Source organism: Diabrotica undecimpunctata, chromosome 7, assembly GCF_040954645.1.
Source record: "Diabrotica undecimpunctata isolate CICGRU chromosome 7, icDiaUnde3, whole genome shotgun sequence".
NCBI lineage: Eukaryota > Metazoa > Arthropoda > Insecta > Coleoptera > Chrysomelidae > Diabrotica > Diabrotica undecimpunctata.
Genome location: NC_092809.1, coordinates 130654218 through 130681254, shown reverse-complemented (window position 1 = coordinate 130681254; position 27037 = coordinate 130654218). Strand labels below are relative to the sequence as shown.

Sequence of the window (27037 nt, the reverse complement as noted above, 5' to 3'; positions counted from 1 at the left end):
TTTTTGTTTTTAAACTTTCTGCTCTAAACAAATCATTCGATCTGCATTGATACCAGTCACTTAGATTCTTCAACCCTGAGTTCTGTCTTCGGCCAACAGATCTTCTTTCTTGAATCTTTCGCTGTATTGTGAGTCTCAAAATTTCATATTTTGGTCCCCTCATCACGTGGCCTCGGTATTCCAGTTTTCTGGTTTGTATAGTGGTGATTAGTTCTGTTTCTTTACCAACCCTCTCCAGTACTTCTTTATTTGTAATTCTATCAGTTCATGATATTTTTAATACTCTGCGGTATAACCAGAGTTCGAAAGCCACGATTCTTTTTAAATTACATTTTTTTAAAGTTCAGGTCTCAGCTCCATATAATAATATTGAAAATATATAACAGCGAATGGTACGTAGTCTGTACTCCAAATTTAGATTTTTGCACGTTAGGAGTGTCTTCATTCATATAAATGCTGATCTGGCAATCTCTATTCTCCTGTTTATTTCTACAGTACGATCATTGGTTTCATTGATCAAAGTTCCCAAGTACTGATATTTTTCTACTTGTTCTATCACGTTACCATTAATTGTCAATAGGTGATGTATATTTTGTGGTCTTTTTGTAATTAGCATGTACTTCGTTTTTTTACCGTTTATAGTAATTCTCATCTCAGCACTATTCATACTTAAGCTTTCGATAAGATGTTGTAGATCTTCTATACTCGTTGCTATAATCACAGTGTCGTCTGCATAATTTTGTTGCTAAGTAAGTTGTTAATTAATTTTCCGTTAACCGTAACTCCCGCTTTGATATTATTGAGCGTGTTTTGGAACATTTCTTCAGAATATAAGTTAAACGAAAGTGGCGATAAAACACATCCCTGTCTAACTCCTCTACAGATCTTCATTTCTTCTGAGTGTTGCCCATCAATTTGAACTATGGCATTTTGGTTCCAATATAATGTTTGTACTATATTTATAATTTTACTGTCAATGCGCTTGTTCATAAGTATTGATATTAGTTTTTCATGTCTTACTTTATCGAAAGCTTTTTCGTAGTCAACAAAGCACAAGTGTAGATCAACGTTTACATCCCGACATCGCTGAATCAATATGTTGATCTGCAGAGCACTCTTTTGCTGCTTGTTTTTTAGGGATGGTTATAAATGCTGACTTCAGCCACTTTTGTTATCCTCTTCCACTAGTTTTAACAGTTCTAGTGGTATTTCATCTAATCCAGCTGCCTTATTGTCTTTAGAGTTTTTGATAGCATATTTGGTTTCATCTATCGTGATCTTTTGTCTCTCTAAAGGATTTAATTCTTGTATTTTCTGCATAATACATGAACATAAAAGTTCTCTAACGTACTCCTCCCATTGTCTTAATTTATCTGGTAAATCTATTAGTAGTACTCCTTTTTGTCTTTTATGTATCCTTCCTGTCTATTTCGACCCATTTCAGTCACTTCTCTTTTTTTTTGTGCATATTTCTCATATATTTTGTTTCTAGTTCTTCTATCTCTTCACATTGTTTCATCAAATAGATTTCTTTAGCTGTTTTCATTTTTCCCTTAATTATTCGTTGTATTTCTTTATACTTCTGTAGATCTTTTCCTTTATATTTTTTTATTTCTTCCATCTGTAATAGTATTTCTTCTCTCATCCACTGTTTTTTTAGCCTCTGACCTATGTTGGATTAAACTTTCTTGAGCTGATTTCACTAATGTGTTTTTTATATTATACCACTTTTTATTTACATCCTTAATTTGCTTGTTGTCAGTTAGTGTTTTTTGCATATTAACATTCACATTATTTTTTAATTCGTTTTTTATTTCTTCGTTTTTTAGCATTCTTACATTAATTTTTGGTTGTTGTTTTCTGAGTTTAATTCTTTTTAATTTTATTTTCACGTCAGCAACTAACGGATTGTGGTCTGAGTTAACATCTGCTCCAGGATAAGTTTTAACTGAGGTTGTAGAGTTTTTATATCTGCTATTTACGAGTATAAAGTCTATCTGGTTTCTAACAATGTGGTTTTCTGTATGTGAAGGAGACGTCCATGTATATAGTCTTCTCTTAGGAAGCTGAAACCAAGTATTGGCAATTACCATATTCTTTTCTTGGCAGAATTCTATGAGCCTTTCTCCTCTCTCGTTTCTAGTTCCTAATCCGAACTAGTTGTCCATCTATTCTGACTTCCATTTTGTTGTTTTGGTAAATGTTTTCGATAGTTTTTATAATATTTATGGGAACTTCTCTATTATACAGAAGATGGATTACATCTTTGAGCCTTACTCTGTCAAACGCTTTCTTTAGGTCAATCAGTTATAGAAATGCTGGTCTATTATACTCCAGTAATTTCTCATTAATTTGCGTTATAACGAATATTGCATCTGTACACGATCTTTCACTACGAAAACCCTGTTGTTCATCTGCTAAACTTATCCTCTGATTGATTATAGCAATGTAGTAAAATTTTAGTTTTAGCGTAGTATTTAACAAGTTTATAACTCTGTAGTTTTCTGTCTGTTATTTTATCTCTTTTTTTGAATAGTAGAATTAGTTCGCTCGTTCTACATTCTTCCGGTATTTTATTGTGTTTTATAATTTTATTAATTAATGTTTTTAATTGTTCTGTCATTGCTGCTTCACATTATTTCAGTAATTCGTTTGGCATCCCGTCTTTACCTGCTGCTTTTCTGTTCTTCAGGTTTTCAAGTATTTTCCGAACTTCCTTTACATTTATATTAAATTCTTCTGCAATATTCTCGATATGAAAATTTCCTTATAAAAAAATCTGTGAAAAGGTACCAATTCCTTACAAGTGTCAAAATAAAATTTTCCCGTTAATAAAATTTCGACGTTAGTGGATTATCACCAAAATGTAACTCTTGGAGAGATAATTTTTTTTTGAACATCCCATTTATTTACAATCTCTAATAAGGATTACAATAAGCAAATTGTTTAATTAGATTACAAAAGACACTGCAGAAGACTATCCAGTGACAATAACCCATTAAATCATAATTTTAGTTAATGTCATAGTCATAATAAGTTTAGTAAGTTATTTGTGACTCTAATGTAATGTTTATAATAAATAAAAAAAAATTTAAAAGTTTAAAATCTTGGAGTAAGTCGCTTTAGCCTTGTGTTTACCTGGGGCCTCATAAGGTTCTTTGCTAGCCTGTTGGGGTGGTTTTGCAGTCGTCTGTCATATTTTTGGGAGTAACTGACAATTTCTTCTTTGACAGTTTTCATCTGAAGATCGCGATTGATGAACTCATTGGGCATGTACCCCGGTGCATTTGTGATAATGCGGAAGGTCTTCGATTGGAATCTCTCCAGTATGTCGATATTGGATCTTGATCCACAGTTGGATCCCATAGTTCCATATTGGCTTTATTACTGACTTGTATACTAGGATTTTATTGTACAAATTCAGTTGTGATCTTTTTCCTATTAGTCAGTACATTTTACTGAGTTTCAGACCCAACTGTTTTATTTTCGTGAATGTGTTTCTTCCACGTTAATCTACGGTCCAGGTGCATACCTAAGTATTTTACATCATCCTTTTGTTGTAGTATTTGGTTATTTAATGAGATGGTTGGGCATTTACCTTTTCGATTAGTGAACGTTATATGTACTGACTTGCTTTCGTTAACATTAATTCGCCATGTTTGTAACCAAATCTTTATTTTGTCGAGATTGGTCTGGAGCAGTTGTAAGGCGATATACGGGTTTGAGTAAGCCGCAAAGATTGTGTCGTCTGCGTATGTGGCTGTGGCGATGTTTTGACTTGTAGGAAGATCTACTGTGTAAAGTAGGTAGAGAACAGGTCCAAGGACACTACCCTGGGGTACTCCAGCTTTAATTGGATATAAGTTAGTGCACTGATCCTTTACTTTTGTCTTATTTTGTATAGCACGCCAGTGTGCAAGACTTTATCAAAAGCCTGCGAGATATCCAAAAAGGCTGCAAAGTATTTCTTCTCTTCTAAGGCTTTGTTTATGGAATTGCGGATTCGCTGAATTTGCTCAATGGTAGCATGCATGATGTCTAAATTCAAACTGGTGGTTGGATAGTAGCTGCTGTTGTACGAGGATTGGCTGTAATCTGTCTAGTAGTAGTTTTTCAAAAACCTTTGATATCACTGAAAGTAGATTAATAGGTCTATAGGACTTAACTTCTTCTACAAGTTTGCCTGGCTTGGGTATTAAAATGATCTGTGCAACTTTCCACAAAAGGAGATAGTAATCAGTTCTTAGGATTTGTTAAAAATCTGTGTTAAATATTGCACTCCTTTCTTGGAAAGTTCTTTTAGAATTCTTGCAGTAATTAAGTCGAACCCTAGGGACTTCTTCGGATTCAGATCTGTTTGGATTTTGTTGAAAACTTGTTTGGCAGTGAATTTCTCCAATGGTGCTTCTAGTTGGTATGGAGATTCTAAATACGATTGTATATTATCTTTTGCATCGGGGTTGTTGTTTTGAGTATGTGGTTGGAACACTTCCTTCAGGTATTTCGCAAAGACTGTGGCTTTTTCTTTGTTACTTTTGGCCCATTGTCGTTACTGACCCGAATAGACGGATTAGAAAGTTGTAGTCGATTAATTTTTCGTGTTGCCTTTCATAGTGAGTATTCGGAGGCTTCCGTGGCAGATAGATTTTGTAAATATCGTTTTATGTCATTGTTTTTATTGCTGTTTAACAATGTTTTTAATCTTGCTGTAGCTTGGTTTAATCTATTTTTATCCTGAGGTGCTCAGATTCTTTGCCAGATTTTTCTTAGTCTTCGGTTTTCTGCGATTTTTTCTTTTATTTCGTTGGGTAAGTCTTTCTGTATGATTGCTTTTGTTTGTGTGGGCCTTGACTGCCAGCCAGCTTTTTGAATTATCCTATTTAATTGATCTACTGATTCCTCAATATCGCCATCAGATTTTAGTGGGATGTTTAGATCCGGTCTGCCTTAATTATCTGGAGAGATAATCAAGTCAGCAAATCTCTTTTATACTCTATTCAAAACACCTCTATGTCGATTTGGTGACAATACTTTTCACATCATTAATAGTCCAGTTTAAATGAGCTTTTTTTTCCTCTTCTTTATGTACCTCTCACAATAGACTAGCATTAATATTTTAAGTCTACGTGATTTCAGTTATATGTCTTTTCAAATATTGTTTATATTCCAAACTAAGGCCGAAAACGTAACGGTGTTTAAACAATTTTTGAAGCATAGGTATCTGTGAAAATAGCCGACAATACAATAATGATATATTTATACAATGGTTAAGAGTCAAGCTCCTTTTTAATTCAAATTTTAATAGTTCTAAACAGTTTTTATTATCTTCATAACGACCTTTAATTTACAGTTACTACTGACTGGGAAAATTTAACAATGATATTGTGATCTAAATAATAACCTCCAAGTGGAGTTCGACAACATCACAGAATTTTTATTCGAGTGTATCTGGAACATTTTTATGAATTTTTTAATAATTATTTTGACCTCTTATTGTTTCTTTTTTTTTCCGAATGATTAAGATAATATATTTTGTAATTGCTTATTTATTGTGTAGTTTTAGTGAGTTTTAAATAAAAAACAATATAATTTTTTTTTATCAGAATATATATATATATATATATATATATATATATATATATATATATATATATATATATATATATATATATATATTGATATATACTGGTTATTTCACGACGAGCTTACATTATCTATATATCGGAAATTACTTACACCGTATTTAAAATTTGGTTTATGAGACAAAAGTGTCAAAACGTAAAGCTATTTCACCGATTATTATAGAAGAAACACCAAATTTTCAAAACAAAATTAAAACAACTAATTCAATCTTACCGAAGCCTCACAGAAAAGATTTTCGAATATACAAGGAAAAATTAGAAGTTGTGGTACTACAAATATTACCGAACATATTCGAAAATATCTACAAAAAATTTAATTTAGATGTCAAATAAATGCATTATCAAAAATCAATCACAAAATAAAAAAGTAAAAAATTTATTAGGATCTATTCAACATGATGATGAAAATAATGACATTAAATTCGGAATTTAACATATTACAGTAGAATTCAAAATCTATAATAAAAAATAAACCAAATCTTTTAAATTATATAAACCAATCAAAAAGCGTTGATTTAATTGCACTAAATGAAACTTGGTTATCACCTAACCAAAGTTTCAGATTAAATAAGTATAATTTTATAAATAATAATAGAGCAGATGGATATGGTGGGGTAGGAATACTTATTAAACATCACTTTTAATATTTAGAAATAAAATTAACAAAAAACTGTAATAAAAAATATGAAATTTGTGCACAACTTATAGAAGAGCTTAAAATATCAATCATATGTATATATAAACCACCAAAAGTACAAGCAACTAAAAATGATTGGACGAACATACTTACACAAAAACAAGGAGACAGTATAACTTGTGGGGAGTTTAACGAACATGACAGCATTTGGGGCTCATTGCGCGACAATATTTAAGTAGCCCAGTCTAGTTATGCCAAAAATCATCGATTTAACGGCAAAATTTTTCGCAGATATCTGAATCTTTTAAGACATAGGTGGGGGTTACTAGATGACGAATAGATGAAAAGATACTATTATTTTTACATTGCGTTTTTTTTTAAACAATAATTTATGGTCACAATTTGATTTTTTGTCTATAAGTTTTTCCCTTATATTTTAAAAAAACAATATTTATATCATTTTTTTATATCAAGAATATCTTTATTTTTCCGTTATTTCAATTAAAATTGATAAATAATTTACCGAGATATTTGCAAAAAAGCAGTTTTTTTGCACTAATTTATAAATTTAATTAACTCTTTTATTAACAAAATAAAATATTATTAATACATTTAAACGTCGAGGAATTACTGTTCTTTAAATTTATGCACAATTTCCCCCAGATCGATCAAATAGTTTAAAAGTTATTTAATTTGTTTATCCCTGAGGCTAATTATTTAAGCTATTGTGCTTGCCCTTGCTAGACACATTTAGCAAATTTCATAGGATTTTTTAAACTTAGACTATCTCAGAAGTTAAATGCATATTGCGTTTTCATCGAAATTATTTACAAAATAAACGTTTGAAAAAGGGGTATGTTTTTTACTTATAAACAATTGTAATAACTTTTATATTTTTCAAGCTACAGACTTTTACGTACAGCCATTGGATAGCTGGTAAAAAAACTCACATATAAAAAAAAGAAACCTTCTATAACCAATAGGGACGAAATTAGCGACTATTTTTTTTTAAATCATATCTCTATTGTTTATAAACATTAAGAAATAAAATTTGCACAAATTTTGAATGAAAATCTAAACTTTATATTGAAACTTATAGCTATAAAATTTATCCAATTTTTCGAAACTTACAGCCTTTCAAAACGAAGTTACTTTCGAAAGATCGACATAGGAAAGTGGAGGGGAAACTGTTTTAGCTCCTCGCTCCAAAATTTCGCCAGTCTCAGTGTAGTGGCTTTAGAAAGCAATATACTTATACTTCTTTAAGTAAAATATTTTGTGTTTTTTGAACAAAAAAGTTTTAACTAAAAGAAGAGGAGAAAATATGCTGCAACCTCGGTACAGTTACGTTTGATGACGACAGTGATTCTGAAGATGTATATCTATAGACTTACTTAATAAGTGAAGACAAACAACCTGCAACAAAAAGATTCAGAGCTGACAGTGAAGTCGAATGAATGAACCAAATTTTAACTTTTAAACCAATGTATGCAAAGAAAATAAAAAAGGAAAGTTCAATAAACATTGCAAAATATAATAAGACAAGTGATGAAAAAATCGACTTATTTTATCAAAGCAGTAACGCAGATTAGATTAATATTGTATATCATATTTGTACGAAAAATAGAATAAAAATCAATATTGTTAATTATAAAAATACAAACAATTATAATTAATATAAGGAATATATTAATATATTGTGTAAAAAATTACCTGAAATTTAATTTATAAAATATATAAGTATTATTATATCATTGATATAAAATGAAAAAATATATGTTGATTTCCGGGATTTTCCGAGATTTATGGGGGGTGAAAATTATGTCATCAATATTAATGCTGCGACAGACTATTCCAGCCAAATTAAAAAAAAAAGTAAGTATTTACGGTGAATTTCAAATGGACTCAATTTTTACGAGGTTTCCCATATTTTCCGGCAAGTGAAAACTATGTAGGTATTCATATTTCGACGAGCTACCCCAGAATAAAAAAAGAGGCTTCCAGCTGCAATGGAAGCCGAGATTTTTCCTACATGTTGCAATTTGAAGTTCCGATGTCGAAAAAAAAAACGGAGCTGAAACAGTTATCCTCTTCACTTTCCTATGTTGATCTTTCGAAAGTACCTTCGCTTCGAAGGGCTTTAAGTTTCGAAAAATTAGATGAATTTTATAGCCATAAGTTTCAATATAAAGTTTAGATTTTCATTCAAAATTTGTGCTAATTTTACTTCTTAATGTTTATAAACAATGGTGATATGATTTTAAAATAATAGTCGCTAACTTCGTCCCTATTGGTCATAGAAGGTTTTATATTTTTTTATGTGAGTTTTTTTACCAGCTATCCAATGCTTGTACGTACAAGTCTGTAGCTTGAAAAATATAGAAGTTATTACAATTGTTTATAAGTAAAAAACATACCCCTTTTTTCAAAGGTTTATTTTATAAATAATTTCGATGAAAACGCAATACGCATTTAACTTCTGACATAGTGTAAGTCTTAAAGAATCCTATGAAATTTGCTAAATGTGTGTAGCATTATGCATAGGGCAAGCTCAATAGTTTAAATAATTAGGCTCAGGGATAAACAAATTAAATAACTTTTAAACTATTTGACCGATCGGGGGGAAATTTCGCACAAATTTAAAAGACGGTAATTCCTCGATGTTTAAATGTATTAATAACATTTTATTTTGTTAATAAAAAAATTAATACAATTTATAAATTAGTGCAAAAACTGCTTTTTTACAAATATCTCGTAAATTATTTATGAATTTTAATTGAAAAAACGGGAAAATAAAGATATTCTTGATATAAAAAAATGATATAAATATTGTTTATTTAAAATATAAGGGAAAAAACTTATAGACAAAAAATCAAATTGTGATCATAATTTATTGTTTAAAAAAATGCAAGGTAAAAATAGGAGTATATTTTCATCTATTCGTCATCTAGTAACCCCCACCTATGTCTTAAAAGCTTCAAATATTTGCGAAACATTTTTCGACCTTTTTTTTAACCAGACTGGGCTAAAGATAATAATTTAGTAGATGTCCTAGAAAATCTCAATTTTATTGTTTTAAATAATGGTAGACCTACTAAAATTACGAGACCAAATAAAAATTCTTCTTCTGTGGATCTTACACTTATTTCACCAAACTTGATCGCTTACGTAGACTGGAATCCTTTACATAATACACTAGGCTCAGACCACTTTCCCATAAATACAATATTAACAAGGAGATATAATAGCAGTACAATACAACTAAGTAGAAAATGGATTAAATCTTCGACCAACTGGGAAACTTATCGAAATATAAAAAAAAACAACAGGAATTATACAGAATTACAGAAAAATAAATTACTACCAATTTATAAATTTTCATACAAAATTTAATAAAAAAACCAAGAATCATAATTCCAAAATATACAAAATCAAATCAATTAAGCCATATTTTAGTAAAATCTATACTGAGGGACTTTGTCGATTACACAATAACTTACACAGACGGTTCTAAAAATCAAACAGGAGTTGGATGTGCTATGTATATGCAAAATACCCACCAATACAATAATTACAAATTATATAGTATTAATAGTATTTTTACAGCTGAACCATCGAGCCATCGAAAAAGCTTTAGAATGAATATAAGAAAAAAATATTAAAAAAGCTGTGATAATAAGCTCCAGATGCCATATATGGAATTAAAAACATAGATTTCAGTTCATACAAATCTACAGTTTCATGTAATATAAAAAATAATTTGTCTAAAGTGAGAGTAGTATTTACTAGCGGACCAACTCGACATCGAGTTTTTTAAATGAAATTTTTATTTTGCGAGAAAAATTAAGAGATCAATACAAACAATATAAGCAAGAATATACATAACATTCATCAATAATAATGCAAGTAAAAAAAAAAAAGTGATTATGGAAATCGACCTCAAAACCGGAATGCAATTTTTAGTTCATCAAATGTCGACATGGATATCATTTAGCAGTTAATTTTGCATGCTGATCACGAATACGGTGTCAGATTTGCTCTATCTTGACGTTTTATGCGCGTTTCGGGTCACTTCCGGTGTCGGATCGCAACCGGAAGTCCATATTTAGATTCGTCTCGACGAGACCTTTCGATCCATATATACATTGTGGGGTCTAAAACTTAAAGTAAATTTTAACTTCCTGTCATCTCAAAACCGGAAGTGAATTTCATACGTAATACTAATAATATTCCGAAAAAATATTTTAAATATGGTTTTTGAGTAAAGTGGTGGACAAGAAAAGGGCTTAGCGTTTTAGTATATAAGATATGTGCAAAAGGACCTGCCGGTATAATATGTAATAGGAAAGGCAAACAATATTTCAAGTATGTCAAAAAATTTCAACAACTCTCGTCGCCACCTGAATGTATATTAAAATATAACCTACCAAAGCGGGATATTTCTATTGTGAGATTAAAAACTCGACACGGAAAATATGCGGCACATCAGCGTAAATTAGGAATAGTGAATTCACCAGTTTGCTTTTGTGAGAATGTTTCTATTAAAGATTTAAATCATATTTTCATTAAATGCAAACTTAACGAGAGAGATATAGACCAATTATATTACAGTCTACAACAAGAACAAGTATGTTTCCCAATTGGTATAGAGAATTTACTAAGTTTCTATGATATGAGAATAATTAAATTACTTAAGCTATTTGAAAGAAAGAAATGATTTAAATGAAACAGTGATAGATATCTTCTTCTTCAAGTTCCTCTCCTATCGCAGATTGGAAATCATTCTGGCAATTATAATTTTGTTAGTTACGCGCCTGAATAGTTCAATTGAACTGCATCCAAACCATTCACGGAGATTGCGTAGCCACGAGATTTTACGTCTTCCTACGCTTCTTCTGCCTTTGATTTTTCCCTGCATTATATTCCTTAGTAGTTCGTATTTTTCACCTCTCATGATGTGCCCCAAGTATTCCAATTTCTTGACTTTTATGGAATTTAAAACTTCGCATTGTTTTCCTAGTTGTTCGAAAATTTGTTCGTTTGTTTTGCGATCCATCTATGATATTTTGAAAATACGTCGGTAATACCACATTTCAAATGCTTCTAGGTTTTTAATGTTGGATTTTTTAAGTGTCCAAGCTTCAACCCAATACAAAAGGGTAGAGAAAATATAACATCGAAACATTCTTATTCGGAGCGATATATTGATATCGCGATTACAAAAAGTTTTCTCATTCTATTAAAAGTTGACCGTGCAATCTCAATGCGGCATCTTATTTCTTTTGTCTGATCAGTATCTTCTGTAATCCATGCTCCAAGGTATTTGTACGAAGATATTTGTTCAATTTCTGTATTATCTAGTACTAGCTTAACTTTGATGTTTTGTGCTTTTGTAAATATCATGAACTTGGTTTTCTTCAAATTAATTTTTAGTCCATAATCGTTGCAATATGTATTTAGTTGTTCAGCAAAAGTTGTTGCAGTTATTCTAGTGTTTCTGCCAGAAGGACGGTGTCGTCCTTCGACAAAAAAAATTAAAAATAAAAATCTGTGGCTAACGGACCTGTTTCCAAGCCATATTCTCTCTCTCTCTCTCATACACACACACACACACACACACACACACACAGACACATACACACACTTATTTATGGGGATTACAAGATATGAAAAACTTACAGAAAATATTTTAATTTGGGAAAGGATCGCTACAGGACACTATTGAATATTACAAGGTAAAATTTTGAAATTATGTATAATTTTAATCAAGAAATTAAATACAAAACCCAATATATTGATATTCAGTTAAGAAAATTGATGTCTATATTTAGTTACTTAAAAAAAAACCATTACTTAAAGTGTGATAAATTATTACTTTCAAAATTTTATTTATTTAGTCCCTTGACAAAAATTATATATAGATTCAAAATTTCACATTGAATTATGCATAATAGATCCTATATAATACGTTTTTTTGAGATAAGGTTCTTCAGTAGCTTCTAAAATCATAAAAATATACATGGTGTTTCGTTAAAAATAAAGGTGATGGACTATGCTAGACTTGTGTGCGTCTCCCTGTACGTCTAAATTTATGTTTAAAAAGCACACATTTGAATTTAAAATTTGACTTGTCCCAGCGTTTTTCATAATTTTCTAAAATAAAGACACAAAAAAGTTTATTCCATAAGTGGTTTCAACACTTTATAATTTCAAAATTTTATCATGTATTATTTATAACAGATCCTACCAGGTTGTTAAGCAGGTTTTAAAAATATCAAAATATACAGGGTATTACATTAAAAATAAAGCTTATGGAATGTGCTAGGCTTGCGTGAATCACCCTGTACATATAAATTTATATTTAAAAATCGCACCCATTTATATATCAAGTGGACGGGTCTCAGCGATTTTTATAATTTTTTAAAACGAGGAGAGAAATAATTTGATTCCATAATTGGTTTTCACCCTGTATATGTGGATGTTTATGTTTCGAAATACACTACGCTCCAAAATTAACGCATAATTTTAAAATTCTTATTTTGAGTTGAAAAAAATGAAAAAAATGTTTGTTTGTTGTTTTCTGCTTTATGGTTGTTTTAGAACATTTTAAATAAAAAACTTTTCTTTTTTTACAAAAAATGTATTGAAATTAACAATATAACATCATAAATGTAAACATCGAAACAAACAACTGATCTAAACAAACTAACATTATAAATTAATGACGAAATTGAAATTTTTAAAGTTGAAGAAAATACTAGTACCGTGTACTAGTATCGAGTATTGCCTCCTCTGGGATTTATTACTGCTTGGCAACTATCTCTCATACTGAGAATAATCGTTCTGATTTCTTCTTGATCAATTTGATCCCAAATTTCAACCAACCGCAAAAACAGTTCATCTAATGTGTTTGGTGCATTAGGTAGTTGTCGTAGTCGTCTGCTTATGATGTCCCAAACATGTTCTATTGGGTTGAGGTCAGGACTTCTCGCAAGCCAATCCATGGCAGGAATTACAACCTTCTGACGATACTGCTGCACAATTCTTGCCGTGTGTGGCCTGGCATTATCTTGCATAAGCATGAAATTATCCCCAATAAATGATGCAAATGGTACGACATGCTCTTCTAAAATGTCTGTTATATACCTCTGCGATGTAAGCCGACCGCGATCTATTCTAACTAATTCCGTACGAGCCTCTAAATTAATCCCACCCCACACCATTACCGAGCCGCCGCCATACTGTAAAGTCCCTACGGTGTTACACTTTGCGTAGCGTTCCCCAGGTTTCTCCTGTCATCAGAAAAAAGACAGTACCTGGATTCATCTGTGAACAATATTCTTCCCCAATCGTCATTATTCCAATGAACATGTTCACGAGCAAAATGCAATCTTTGCCTTCTATGGTCTCTGGTCAACAATGGGCCAATTGGTGCCCTTTCAGGGTGTAGGTCGTTTTCGGCAAGTCTTCTTCGAATCGTATTTTGGCTGATTCTAAAGTTATAACGATCCAAAAATTCATTTTGTGAAAATGGTTGCGTTTCGATTTAATTTGAGCTTCTTACCACTCCCTGACACGTGTTTCTGGGTCTTCCCGTCATCAGAGAGAGCTTGTAAGAAAACTCAAACTAAACCAAAACGCACCGGCTACTCGGCAATTATAGACAAAATAATTACCAGAGTATGCTACTAGAGACATCTAGTGATGAAAGATGAAGTTAAATGTGTCGATAGCAATTAAAGTAAATTGTATACTCACGCTTAATCAAGCCATTAAGAGCGATGCTGGGAATATTTATATTCCACTAAGCATCAACAATTTACCCATGTAAATTACTATCTTTCTTGTACTCATTGCGTCGAGTAAGGACGATAAATATGCGAAAATGGTTGCGTTTCGATTTAATTTGAGCTTCTTACCACTCCCTGACACGTGTTTCTGGGTCTTCCCGTCATCAGAGAGAGCTTGTAAGAAAACTCAAACTAAACCAAAACGCACCGGCTACTCGGCAATTATAGACAAAATAATTACCAGAGTATGCTACTAGAGACATCTAGTGATGAAAGATGAAGTTAAATGTGTCGATAGCAATTAAAGTAAATTGTATACTCACGCTTAATCAAGCCATTAAGAGCGATGCTGGGAATATTTATATTCCACTAAGCATCAACAATTTACCCATGTAAATTACTATCTTTCTTGTACTCATTGCGTCGAGTAAGGACGATAAATATGCGAAAATGGTTGCGTTTCGATTTAATTTGAGCTTCTTACCACTCCCTGACACGTGTTTCTGGGTCTTCCCGTCATCAGAGAGAGCTTGTAAGAAAACTCAAACTAAACCAAAACGCACCGGCTACTCGGCAATTATAGACAAAATAATTACCAGAGTATGCTACTAGAGACATCTAGTGATGAAAGATGAAGTTAAATGTGTCGATAGCAATTAAAGTAAATTGTATACTCACGCTTAATCAAGCCATTAAGAGCGATGCTGGGAATATTTATATTCCACTAAGCATCAACAATTTACCCATGTAAATTACTATCTTTCTTGTACTCATTGCGTCGAGTAAGGACGATAAATATGCGAAAATGGTTGCGTTTCGATTTAATTTGAGCTTCTTACCACTCCCTGACACGTGTTTCTGGGTTCTCTTTCTGGGGCTACTAGAGACATCACTAGATGTCTCTAGTAGCATACTCTGGTAATTATTTTGTCTATAATTGCCGAGTAGCCGGTGCGTTTTGGTTTAGTTTGAGTTTTCTTACAAGCTCTCTCTGATGACGGGAAGACCCAGAAACACGTGTCAGGGAGTGGTAAGAAGCTCAAATTAAATCGAAACGCAACCATTTTCGCATATTTATCGTCCTTACTCGACGCAATGAGTACAAGAAAGATAGTAATTTACATGGGTAAATTGTTGATGCTTAGTGGAATATAAATATTCCCAGCATCGCTCTTAATGGCTTGATTAAGCGTGAGTATACAATTTACTTTAATTGCTATCGACACATTTAACTTCATCTTTCATCACTAGATGTCTCTAGTAGCATACTCTGGTAATTATTTTGTCTATAATTGCCGAGTAGCCGGTGCGTTTTGGTTTAGTTTGAGTTTTCTTACAAGCTCTCTCTGATGACGGGAAGACCCAGAAACACGTGTCAGGGAGTGGTCAGAAGCTCAAATTAAATCGAAACGCAACCATTTTCGCATATTTATCGTCCTTACTCGACGCAATGAGTACAAGAAAGATAGTAATTTACATGGGTAAATTGTTGATGCTTAGTGGAATATAAATATTCCCAGCATCGCTCTTAATGGCTTGATTAAGCGTGAGTATACAATTTACTTTAATTGCTATCGACACATTTAACTTCATAATTCATTTTGTAGAGAAGTACTGGTAACAAACCTTTGTGGCAGTGTCCGAAGTGTCAAAAACCGGTCTTGATTAGGAGTTGTTACCCTTCTACGGCCTTGACCGGGTCTTCTCGAGTTACTTCCAGTAGAGATAGTGCAAGCACTCCTGACCACGGCGCAGTAGACGAAATTTGGTTTAGTCCCCACTTCCATGCGAAACACATTGTACTATGCACTGTATAATTCCACTTACAATAGAACCTTTCTGCCTTTACGTGAATTTGACTCCGCCTTCGCGCAGCTCCATGGTCAGGAGTGTTTGAACTATCTCTAACAGAAAAACGTGTTAACACTCTTGAAATGGTAGACTGTGTGACGTGAAACCGTTCAGCGAGTTCTACTTGAGTGTATCCTTCTTCGCGAACAGTAACGTAAAACAGTCTCTTCCTGACAAATTTCGATTTTCTTGCTGCTGGCGGTTCATTTCAAAGAAAAAACACTTAATAAACTTGAAAAACCCCTTTAAACTTTCAGCACAACGTAATCCAACCCAACTAAATTCGAAATAAAATGAAGCACAATTAGCATGTTTTTAATTTTTTTGCAAAAAATGGTAAAAACATCAGCGTTTTTTACCGTTCTTTCGATAAATTTTACAATATACAATAATAACAATAATATATTACCACAAAAATCGAAACATTAAAATTATTTGATTTACCAGGGTTTTTAAAATTATGCGTTAATTTTGGAGCGCAGTGTATTTAATTTTGTTTTAGTACTCAAGAAAGCAGTAGAGATAATTTTTTTGCTTGTAGAGAAATTTGGTATGCTTATCGTAATCTTTGGGTTTACCTCCTTCCTGGTGAATCCTTTGTTCTACGTTTTTTCTTTGAATTAAGGTCTTTTATTTATAATAATAATTGTTGAGTTATGTGATAATAAGTAACTACAACACTACATATAATTTTTTCATGATAATATAAATTCAAGTTATGTTAATTGATATTAAACGTTATTCGAAAATAATGACCTACACCTAGTCATTTAAGTGAAACGGAATGTTACTGAGGTTTTTGAATGATGTGTAAAAATGAAAATCGTATGTTTCGCAATAGAATATATAGTTAGTAAATAATGTATCCATGTGTTACTAGGAAATTTGTCAATTTCAAAGGAGCTACTAGATCGTTGACACAAAACAGATGTTTTATCTCAAAATAAAAAATTGTGTGTCATTTATGTTGGAAATTAATTTTGGTAACTAACACTTTCTAACGATTAATAATATTTGACGAGCACTTTGGAAATTATTCAGAAAACATCTAACGTTTAAAATAAACTTGTGTTTTGTAAACGACTTCCGATCTGGTGGCCAAAATATCAGTGCAGCACGGTTAGCATATTAACATATAATATAGTTATATAATTATGTATATAATAATATACATATCATCATCAGCCATTTTGAGTCCACTGCTGGACATAGGCCTCCCGTAAATAATTCCAATGCATTATATCTTGAGCAACCTGAATCCAGTTGTGCTGAATGCGTTTGATGTCATCTGACCATCTTGTTGGAGGACGTCCTCGATTACGATAAGCATTGTGTCTACGTCTCCCTTCCAGAATTTTCTTCGTCCACCTTCCATCTTTTAATCTGGCAACATGCCCCGTCAATAATATACATAAGCAGACATTTATTATATGTTATACAGTAACTGTAATTGTAGTCATAGTGGTGAGAGTCCATATAGGTATGCCTAACAAACATTTCTATAGGTCTATTAGACCAGAGTCCAAGTCTTTGAAAAACAGAGTGATGATAAACAAGGAAAAAAATAGTAGCAGGATGGAACCTATTGTTACGAACATGCATTCGGCGTGGCCCGTGTAATGGCTGCATCTCGCAAGCGACTAGAATTTTCCAGCGATATCGAGTGCGAGAGAGAACAACCTGCCACGTAGGCGAATTAGAGGTGGGAATGTTCTAGAACATAGTAACTTTGGTATATATATGTAAGGATGTTATGACTTGAGTTAGTTGTTAAGATACTATCGAACTGTAAACTTCTAAACAAATATATTTATATAAATTCGAACCGCTCGTTTTATTTAAAAACGCTACACTATTGTAAAAGGAAGAAAATATAACAAAAATCAAAGGATAAATAATTAACGGGCGATTTAAGATTGAGAAGTAGAAGGGGGTTTACAAGGGTAAAAAATGATTTATCGTTATTTACGGCAAAACTAGAAGTCCAATGGAAAAAAGTTAAATATAATAGTTGTAGGTAATAAAAAGATCTACAATTTATGTATTTGCATTTTTTTTCCTAGACTTTTGATGATCTTTTTTATTTTATTTCAAATTTAGCCCATCAAAAAATATTTCATAGAGAAGTGGGGAAGGTGTTAGGGTTGGTGTCTGTGCCTTACTATCTGTTGATTATTTGCAACTGCAAAAACTGTTAGTCAGCATTCGAGATAAACAGCAGTGAACATTTATTTCTTAAATAGTATGTTTAACCTAACATAACCTCAAAATCAAAATCGAATGATATTTTGATATATTATTAAAAAAGAATAACTTCGTTTTATTCATGATTCAACAAATTTAGTTATATTCATGATAAAACTTTAAAGGCATTATTAATCTGACTTTGTCTTTTCAGCCTATCATTATCGATGAATCTGTGTGTACAATTTGCAATAAGACAGATGATAAGCAAGTGTATGAAATAAAAAAAAAACAGCTTTGAATAGTTTAGTGAGGTCTAGCAGAAAAGAGTCTACGATAAATATAAAAAATTTAAGACTTTAATATGAGCTTTTATTCATCGAACCTATCAAAGTCAAGCTACATAGCTACATTCCGTAGTTCACGATAGAGAAAAAAATCAGAGAAAATCAAACTAAAAACAAGAAATAAATAAAGACGGTCTTACATTTAATTTACTTTCTCATTGCTTTCTTTGCGGTGGATTTTTCGGTAATATTTCAAAAGAAACAATTCGCCTTGTTTAAAATAACGATAAAAAAAATAGTATGTAGGCACAGCATACACAAAACCAAAACACATTAAAAGCATATTATCATACTGCTTATATACATACTTTTTAAAAGGAAAGAACTGGAAGAAAAAGAGGTCGCTCAGCAAGGGAAAATACTAAGAATTTTATTCATTATTTTCATCATTCAAACTTCTGCGTCCAAAGTTGAAAATAGGTTTCCCCTAATTTTTTCCAGTTTTGTCGGTCTTGAGCTTCCTGCAATCGCTTCCCAGCGATTCTTTTGACGTCGTCTGACCATCGTGTGGGTGATCTACCTCTGCTTCTTCTATCTGTTCGTGGTCTCAGCACTATAATTTTTTGGGTCCACTGCCCGTCATTTATTCTGGCCACATGGCCCGCCCAGTTACACTTCAGCCATGCTATGCGCTCTATGACATTTATGACACCTCTTCTTTTTTTTATTTCTTCGTTTCTAACCCTATCTATAAGAGGCAGTCCAAGTAGCAAGTATTCCATTCTTGAAGCTACTCTGAGTTTGGTTGCTGTTGCCTGGGTTAGAGGAAAGTGTTTCGGCGCCGCAAGCCTTGACCAACAAATTGGTTGAACGTCTTCTTTTTTAAATGATTTGGCATGTTGCTCTTGAAGATGTCTGATAGAGCTCCATTTGCGGCCCATGCTAAAGTGATTCTTCTTTACAGTTCAGCAGTTTGTTTGTCCCTGGCAATTTGGATTTCATGACCAAAGTGTTTATCTTTATGAACTAATCCTATTTCGTTCTAGTCGACTTTTGATTTTCGCTTGGTACCAGATTTGTTATATATTGTGTCTTTTCAAAATTTATTTTCAAACCAACTTCATTACAAGTGGCATCTAACTCAGTAAGCATAGTTCCAAGCTCTTTTAAGTTATTCATTATCAGAACAATGTCGTTCACAAATACAAGGTGGAAGAGCATTTCGCCGTCGACATTGATTCCTTTGGCTTCCCACTCCAATTTTTTAAAGCATGTTCCAGAACAGCCGTAAAGAATTTGATTTGTGAGATAACGTGTCTCCTTATCTGATTTCTCTCTGGATTTTTGTACAGTTTGTATCTGTGTGTAGTCTTACGGCCATGGTTGTATTAATGTATATATTCGCGATTAGTTTAGATTACCGATAATCTATGCGACTTTCCTTCAACGCTCTCATTACACCGTTAATTTCTATCGTATCGAATGCTTTGCGAAAGTTTAGGAAAGCCAGGACCAATGATCGGTTGTACTCGATAGAGTTTTCTATAATCCCTTTTATGCCGTGGAGGTGGTCGTTGGTGCCAAAGTTTTTCCTAAACCTGCTTCTTCCCCAAGCTGTTCCATTCATTATCTTATTACTTTATATATTGTGAAATATTCTGTGAGATAAAGGTAATAAGAATTAATTAATAAACTTCTTTGTTGAAAAAAATACAGCAGTCATATTTTTTAGATAAAATCCCCTTTAAATCCCATTTTTAATATTTAGAAAATCAACTATTTTGGCATGTTTTTTGCAATCTTTGTTTCATGAATTTGAAATTTTTTTATATATCAATTTAACATGGAATCTTATTTTTTTTTCAAGTAATTAAACTGTAAATGTTAATAAATAGCTCAAAATTTTACACATGATTAAAAAAAGTTTAAGTTTTTGGTTTTGTTTGCATTTTCTGAGACAATTCGCCATTGTAATGTATATTTTTTTACAGCGTCAGAATGTAGAGATATCAAAGAACAAAAAGCACAAATACTACTCAATTAAAAAAGTAAATATTTTGACGTGACCAAAATTAGAGTACTTTTTCGGTATTTAATCAAAATAAAAGGAAAAAATAAATATTTTAATACAAAAAAATCACAGTGTATTCGGGACATAAAAAGGTAAGTTTTCACCAAATTTTCTGAAAAAAAAAAATTTAATTAAATTTTATATTTAATAAAAACTAAAAATAAAAAACCAAACATTTAAATGTAAATACAAAAGTTGTAGATCTTTTCATTACCTATAACTTTGCCCTTTAACTTTTTTCCATTGCTGTTGCAGTTTTGCTAGAAATCGTGATAAATCGTGTTCCGATCGCTCGTAAATTATTTATCCTTTAATTTTTGTTATATTGTCTTCCTTTTACAATGGGCTCCACTCTTGTACTATTTTTTTGGTCTAAGCTCTCTATATGCATTTGAAATACATATTTTTATCCATTTTATTTAAAGAGAATATTTTTATGTATTCTTAGAGTAATTTACAGATGCCCCACTGTAATTGAAGATACTGCTTCAGTAATGTTCCTAACATAAATGCGTCATCTCGGCATAAGGTCCATTCGCTTAGTTCGGGCATATTTTGACAGATTTATAGCTGGAAACCTACAACACAAAAGTTCCTATCTCACAGTTTTAACAGCTTAAATAAACTTTTATTACATAAATCATGAATGTGTTGTTTGTGTGAGTCCATTTCAAATAGGTAAAAGAAATAAAATAAAACTTATTCATAATAAATTTAATTTTACTACCAAAACGACCAGTTTCACTTTCTACACTTTGCAAAGCATCTTCAGGCAAACGGTACAAAGCAAATTAAATGCTGAAGCATCTGTTTCGTTTTGTTGGTATCTTCACGCACTTCTATACTATATGTCATGATCGGTCGTATGCAAGTCTTGTAAATTCTAATTTTACTATCTGTGCGCATATACGGATTTGACCAGACTATCTATGGCAGATATCCCGACAATGCGCATGCTTTGTTGATCTGACTCCTTAGATCCGTTACTGGGCCGTGTCTGCTTGATATATCTATGCCCAGATATCTGAATTGCATCACCTGTTCTATGGGAATGTTCTCAACCACTAACTTACATCTGAGCGGATCTTTTGCTATTGTCATACATTTAGTTTTGTTGGTAGAAATGGTCATATTTAGTTGGCGGCTTATTTGAAAGAACTGAAAGAGCTGTCTCTGAAGATCATCTTCTGATTCGGCAATAATTGCTGCATCATCTGCGTAACACACCATACCAATTCTTTTGTTGTCCATTCTGTATCCGAGATTGAGAGATGTTACTTTGTTTATAATTTTGCCCATGAGTAGGTTAAACAAGAAGGGGCTTAAACTGTCGCCTTGTCTAATTCCTTCCGGTGTTGGAATATTTTCAGTGAATTGGTCTCCTGCTCTAACTTTGGTTACATTGTTGTTATTTAGGTTATGGACTATATTTGTTATGTTGATCGGTGTTTTATTTTCTATTAATATATTTAGAATGTCTCCCAGGCGAACACTGTCAAACGCCTTCGTCAGATCAATGAAGCAAATATACGCTGGCATGCCGAACTATAGCTTTTTCTTTTAATATGAATAGTGCATCTGTTATAGATCGCCCTCTTGTAAAACCTTGTTGTTCTTCAGCATTAGTGATTTGCCTTTCCAATTTGTCCTTAAGAATACTTGTGAAAAGTTTCATCGTTGTATTTAAGGGGGTTATTCCTCTGTAGTTTTGCAGGCAAGTTTTTTGTCTTTTTTTAAATATGGGGATTGTGATGCTCTTATGCCATTCCTCTGCTGTTTCTGTGTCGTTTAAGATTTTGTTAAATAGTTGTGACAGTTTACTTGCAAGTTCAGGGCCTCCATATTTTAAGAGTTCATTGGGTATACCATCTGTTTCAGGTGATTTTCTGTTTTTTAGCTTCCTGATCTTTGCTTCTACCTCTTCGTCATTGATTGTAGCACTTATATCTGCTTCGTATTCGTTTATATTCAGCGTTTCTTTAGCATCATAAAGCTCCTTAAAATGCTGTTGCCATGTCTCTATAGGTGCTCTTTTGGTCTGGACGAACTCGTTAACTGGTTTTTTTCTGTTCCGAAGCATTTTCCATACTTTCTTTTAGGCACCATATAGGTCGTAGTCCATGTCGCTGGTGAATTTAGCCCAATGTTCTCTTTTGATTGATTTTATTCTTGCGTTTACTTCGTTTCTTACTTGGACATATTCTGCGAGAGCTTCTTTCGATTGTGTGCTTTTATATCTCAGGTAGCATTTGCGTTTTAATTCAGAGAGTTCTTTTATCTCTTGACAAAACCATGGTTTGGTGTGGTTTATCGCCCTCGTGTTAATTTTCCGCTTTCCAATTGCTTCTTCTGCTGCTTGGTTGATGCATTTCCTGATTTTTTGCCAAGTATCTTCTACTCCCCATTCTAGTTGTAACTCGATCTCCATATCCATATCATGGTACAATATTCCGAAAAAAACTTTGTTTGGAGAATAATAATAAAACAAAAAGCAGCGATTGTTCTTGTGTCTAAAAGGAAAAAAAGAAAGGAAAATTCCAATGAAACTTAATCCAGGAAACAAAAATGAAAATAAACAAAACCCTTATACTGCCAGTATTGACATATGATCGAAAACATGGACCATTTCCAAAACAGACCAAAACCTCTTGCTCATATTTGAACGAAGAATCCTGAGAGGAATATTTGATGGCATCTGTGAAAACGGTATTTGTAGGAGGAGGTATAACTATGAAATATACCACAAATATCTGGTAATAAAGACGTGATTTATGTCATAAAAATAGTAAGACTAAGATGGGTAGAACATCTAGCAAGATCACAGGAGAACAACCTTCCTAGACGAATCCTAAACTTAGATAAAAGAATGGTGTACACGAAGATGCAAAAATAGGTGCCGTAAACTGGCAAAGGGCGGCAATCGATAGGGCTGAATGGTGAAATAGACTTGGGAAGATAGAGACTCTACTATAGGGCGGTATTACGTAGTACCATTGGCTATGATAAATCAAAAACAAATTCTATAAGATTACCGTGACTTGGGTAGATAATGAATATCAAAGAAAAACAAAATTTTGACTGTATTCACTGAATTCATATTCGTATATCAATGTTTTTATCATCCATCGCTATCAATTAAAAAATATTTTTCGCTGATATTTAACCACAGGCTAGGTTTCTCCATTTAGCCATAAAATGTTACTAAACAACTGCAAAACGTATGTAATACTGCAAATAAACTGCAAAATTCGTATCTAAAGATCAATACAATATTATTTTTGTTTGAACACCTTTCGAGGTATTTTAAGACGTGTAAATAGGTATAAACATGTCACTTTCACGTTCACGTAATTTTGTCAAAGGAACTATTTGCATATTAATTATATCGGCATTATATCAGCCATATGCTAAACTTATTATGAATAAATTGATTTCTTATTTCTATTTTATTGCTCGACTTGGCTCTGTTATATATGTAATATCCTGTCTAATATAACCAACTATATCATCATGTTACTTGAACAGTTTCAATTCTTAATTGTTTGTATATATGTATAATGTCAAATAAAAGCTGCAATTTATTTATTTGTGATTTCTACTCGGTTCTATTTAGGTAACTTTAATTTTTTTACTTCCCATGTTTTCTCATAGTTCTGTCCATCGATAACTGCTATTTGTGTCTTCATTAACTCCCTTCTTCCATTTACATTTTAACCTACCTGTACATTTACTTCATGGCTGCGATTACAGTAATTCGTCTGAATGTCCTGGTAATCTATCTTTCGATTTTTATAAAATATATTTTTTAATATTTTGACCGATGAGATTAAGTTTGCAAACCAAGTCCCTGAGGCCGAAAAGTCTGATGACATTTGTACTGAAGTCTCTATAAGAACTGCTAGATAGACATATTAGAAATTGTGTATTGGTTGAAAATGCACAGTAAGCGATATTCACACACTGTATAGACGAATAAACTGCATGCTGACGAGTCATGTGATATAAGCAGCGGTCCTAAGAAAACCGGTGTCAGCACTAATAACCAAAGCCTGTTCGCAGGGGTAGTCTTATCTTCTATATTATGGAATATGGTCATGAATGGGCTGATAGCTACACTCAGCAACGACAGGCATCTTCTGAGATGTGCAGATGAGCTTATCCACTTAGTCAACGAAAAATTTTGTGGTACAGCTAGAATAAGATTGTAACATGTTCTGATATAGTTACAGAATATACTTCAAATGTAGGGCTTAATATAAGCGCCAGAAGTAGAAGATCTAGGCCTTTCTAGAAGGTATCTTTCCAAGTGGACATTTGCCTACGAGAGAACTGAGGCATTGGAAACCCTCGATCTATACTGCAGGGTTATATCTGATCACAGGTAGGTTTAAAACTGCAGAAGGGTCGGATGCAAGAATATTTGGTAGTAGTGGAAATTTAAACATTTCTATTTCTCTAGGAGAAGATACTACTGTATTTCAGGCAAAGGTTTTTGCAATGTTGAAGTGTGCAATAGAAATTAACATAAGTACTTTTGAACTGAAGTGGATTAATATACGCACATATAGCCTAGCATCCATGGTTGCTTATATAAGCCCTCAAGTGGAGACCCTGGGCATTCTAAATTTTGCCTGCATATTTTAATAAACTTTTTAAATTTTTTGGGCAAGTCCTTTCCTTTTGCTTGGGGGTTTCGTTTGTTAATGACCTGGGGGCCCCATGTTTTTGTTGTGTTATTCCTCCCCTGTAGGATCTTGCATTCCGATATATATGATCTCCAATCTCAAAGCTCTAGCTATAATCGATGTACAAGAGTGTTAATGAAGAGGTTTGTCCTTGCCTTCTACATCCTTACTCCGTTGATCTATTTCTCGGTTCATGCACTTTTAGGATCAGTTTCCCAACCCTAGGACAAGAGAACTCTCTACCACTTACTAACTTATCCGTCCAAAGCCGTTGGTCAATCAGTAGCTGCGGGATTGCTTATACCGAAAATCACTCTATTTAACTTTTCCTCATTTTGTAGTCTATACATTCTCTAAATTGAACCTTATCTACGATGGTATTTTTCGAATTATTTTTTATCTAAAATCGTTAATCTTTGTGTATTTTTCTGTAACAAAATAATATACTTTTTGGAAAGAATTATCTCAGGTTATCTCAAGGTAATTATCACTTTTTTTTCGTAAATTTTTAACTGTTTTGTTACTCTTAGCGGAGATTTGGTCATATGTATACTTAAACCAACAACACATCAGTTAATCATATTTTTTGAATAAGAGGTTTTTAACCTCTTATGAATATCATTAAACCTTCTTAACCAAATAAGCTTTTAACCAAACTCGTATGTCTATTTACGATGGATTATAAATACCGGAATTGAAAAAAATAAATTATATCTTACGTCCTTCCAAATAAGGATAATTACACACATAGTCAGAGTTTGTGCTTGCTTAAAATATCACTTGTTCAAATAAATGTATCTATTTCCGCTGAATTACATTGAAAATTGTTTTTTCTTAGAACAATAGTTTTGTTTATTTTGCGTGACTCATAGTTTGCTATAAAAAGAATGGTGTTTGAATTTTTATAAAAATGTATCCACCCACCTAGACTTTATTCCAATAGAAAATAATGATTATTATAAAAATGTATCGCTTTGACAACTCATATATTTTAATCACATAAAAACAGTTTGCGTCATAACGAGAAACCACTAATAATTTTCTATTACATGGGTACACTTACCTTTTTAATCAATCATTAGTTGATGCTACTGAGAATATAAATTATTTGTCACAAATACGTGTTAGATTAAAGGCATTAGTTTAATCAATAAAATCCAAGATTAAATCAACTTAACCACAGTTATAGAAACTCTAAATTTAATCAAAATGACCGAATCTCTAACATTATTGCATTTTATTTGTCGTCATTGAGCAACTGTTTAATTTGATATTGTGATTTTTTTGATCCGTGAACCGTTTTCTTAGAAATACCGCTTGAAGCCGTCGTTTTTAAATGTCAGTTACGCGCGCGAAATCAATGTTCAATAAAATTTGTATCAGTTCTACGGTAAAAATTCGATATCTTTTTATAATCAGATAAAGATACGTTTTAAAGGTAAAGGGTTCAGCTTGCGTATGCAATTTTTGTATTTTGCCGAATATAAACTCAGTTTTTATAAAAATGTTAAATAAATAAACGTGGTGCCATTTTTTCCATTGTTTACGAATCTCGTAAGATCAATAAAATTAATCACTTTCATTGACCAGTCACAGTAAAACTTCCATTTTTAGAGATTATTCTTTAAAACCGATGACACGAATTTTCAATCTTTAGTTAAGACAGAATATGAATAAAAAACGCAGAATTTAATATTTTACAATACAAAGAAGACGGTTTTTGGGTGTAGTTTATGGCAGAAGTTTGGTTCTTTTAAAAAACGTAATAGTGTAATTAAACAAAAGTTTTAAACGTTTTACATTGCTTGTTATGAGAAAGTTTAAATCGAGCGTTTTTTAAGCATATTTCCAATGCCTCACGTTTAAGTTAATGAAAGGTATAGATCGTAT

At 32.3% G+C, this 27037-nt stretch overlaps 1 protein-coding gene across 1 annotated transcript in view; it reads left to right on the top strand.

Moving 5' to 3' along the window:
- chas (chascon) overlaps window positions 1–27037 on the top strand; it is a 380862-nt gene that overhangs the window by 591 nt on the left and 353234 nt on the right. The window lies entirely within an intron of this gene.